Raw genomic sequence first — 2768 nt, 5'->3', positions numbered from 1 at the left:
GGACATTCTCACATATTCTGAGGGTTCATTTGAGACAAGAGTAGGCTTAGGCCCTGGCTCAGGAATGAGCAGGAGAAAGCAGGAGAAAGAGGCAGCTCTGAAGATCTCCCTGCCTGACCTGCCCAGGGGTGGCCTCCCTAAAGGCCTGGAAATTAGCATTCACTAGAGGTTTTGACTATGATCCTTGAAAGAGCTGTAGAGCCTGGTAATGGGGTTGAAAGAAGAGTGGGACAGGCCTACGGGGTGCTGCACAAGGTAGTTACTATTTAACTATAGGAATCAGAGGAAAGAGTGCTAGCGGTCAAAATCAGAAAAAAACTAATCAGTTATGGATCCAAAAATCAAGCAGAAATCCAGGAATAAGATGATGAGGAGCAAAAAGTGTGTGAGCAAAAGGGTCTAGGTCTGGAATTTTTGCAATGAGCAAAGAAGCTTGGGTTCTTCTTTATTGGGTTGTACCTGCATGAACAGGTCAGCCTCATTTGAGACATAGGGTCATAGTAGACATGTACGAAAGTGAGGGACACTGTTGAAAGGATGGTCACTATTGGTTAGAACCATCACTTACAAGAGCCCTCATCAAGAACAGCCACGATAAAACAGAGAAGTTACCAAATCCACCACCTGGAACTGTTGACATTGGGAACTACCGTCAAGAGAAACCAATGAATATCACAGCTGAGAGCCTAACAATGAAAATGGCCTCTGGAAGGGTAGATCAAGGATCATTTTGGAAGACCACATGGCTCAGTGGTCTGTATCCAACTTTCTCTGAAATTCCAATAAAAGTCACTTTTGATATAAGGCAAAGGAATAGAGATGGAGAGGAACTGGGAAACAGGCTCTTGGCCAGGGCTTAGACCAGCTATTACAGAATTACATCCTATCCTTGGACTCCTAGTGGAGGGTCAAAGAAAAAATGGTTGCATAAAGCCGAGAAGTGTGTGATGTCCTCTATCATTGCTTTTTGGCTTGCAAACTGGCAGATCGTAAATGACAGCCCTTCAATGGTGATCTGATGGACTTTTGCATCCTAGTCATTTTTTTATTAATACATTTCTTTTTAGTGGTCATAGGTTTTCCTCCTATGTGATTTTGCTTACACCCAAGCAGAAAGTATATTTATGCAGGAGTCCGCTTCTTTTTTTTTTAGGGCTAGAAACTATTTGGGGGAATCACTGACGAGGCAGTTTCTTCCCTTATATTTTTATGGGTTTACTACATGAATTATGCTTGGTGATTTAAATTCAGATCCAAGCAATCAACTTGTCTTAAAAGAAACACACAAAATTGTTAAAATAGGGAAGTAAACATCCCTGAGTCTTAAGTTTTAAAGCGAACTGAAACACAAACACATTAAGCAATCCTGCACGTGTCCTTTTAATAGGTCTACTTCCTTTGAGTATGTTACCTTTTTGTAAAAAACAATTAAAATACTTAAAGCCATATTATGAAAATAACTTTATTTATTTAAGTGTTAGAATTAAAATGAAGTTAAGTTGGCTAAAATCATAAATAAAATTTTTAAAAAAATTCAACCTTTAAGGCAAATTTTAATGATCTAAATAGGATGGAGGGAGGAGAAAATAGCTGTAGCTAGGCTAAAAGTAGTAAATTAGAACAAAATAGATCTGAGTTTCTTTGTAGTTAGGGCAAAAATAAATCATGTTGGATTATATAAAAGGAATTATACCTTTGTATCCAAAGGAGCATTTTACCCATAAACATCCTAAGTGAAAAAGAGAAATTTATCATAAAAATCATTACATATGAGACATTTAATAATACGGTAGACACATTTCATTTATAGTTTAAGGAAATTCAGAAACAGTTTTCACATGGCTGTTCCTTATAACAACGCTTCCTAAAATAAAAGGTAAAATGTTAAGTCAAATTTGTGAAAGTGTGTCTGTGTTAGAATAAATTATGGGATGTGTTTCATGTAATCTGACTGCCATGTTGGTAGACTGTTGAGAAACTGGGGGAATTAGCACCCCTCCCATGATTCAGATGTCTCAAATAAGCTTGTCAGAAGAGGAGCAGAGAGGAGAATTCATACTCAAACCTGCTCCTGAAATCGCAGGATTCTGTGTTGTAGATTGGTAGGACTTCCTCATATAGCTACTATTTATGTACAAAGCAAAGTCAGAGTTTTGTTATATAAGTTAAAGAGAATTTCTTCAAACTCCTGCCCAGATGGAAGTTCCTACTGACATTTTCATGGAAGTGGATTGCCAAAAAATACTAGATTTGAGAAAAATTAATGATCGTGGTTTTCACCTAGTAAATTGGGTACTGGCATATTATTTTAAAAGAAATAGAAAGTATTCATTGACTATCTGAATAAAAAACTGTTTAAACTGTCATTTTCCAGCTCATGGGGTGGGATAGCCTATTGACACAGCTGTCTTAACCTATGTGTGGGAAAATATTTGCTTATTAGTGAGCACTCCTCATCACTATTTTGTTTAGCGGAGTACCTAAGCAAAAAATGGTCAAGACTGTGGTAAGAAAACTTGCTATGTTTTCTTGATTTTGCTTGAAACTTTTTGTTGAGATAGTTATAGATTCACATGCAATTTAAGAGATAATACAGAGAGACCTCATTTATACTTTTCCCAGTTTCCCTGAATGGTAACATTTTGTGGAACTGTAGCATATAATAATGTCACAACCAGATGTTGACATTAATACAATATCCTGATCTTATCCAGATGTTCCTACTTTTACTTGTACTCAGTTGTGTGTGTGTTTGTGTGTGTAGTCCT

The sequence above is a fragment of the Propithecus coquereli genome, unplaced genomic scaffold (genome assembly GCF_000956105.1).
Source record: "Propithecus coquereli isolate 6110/MARCELLA unplaced genomic scaffold, Pcoq_1.0 Scaffold82, whole genome shotgun sequence".
Taxonomy (NCBI): domain Eukaryota; kingdom Metazoa; phylum Chordata; class Mammalia; order Primates; family Indriidae; genus Propithecus; species Propithecus coquereli.
Note: the sequence above shows the minus strand (reverse complement) of the source record.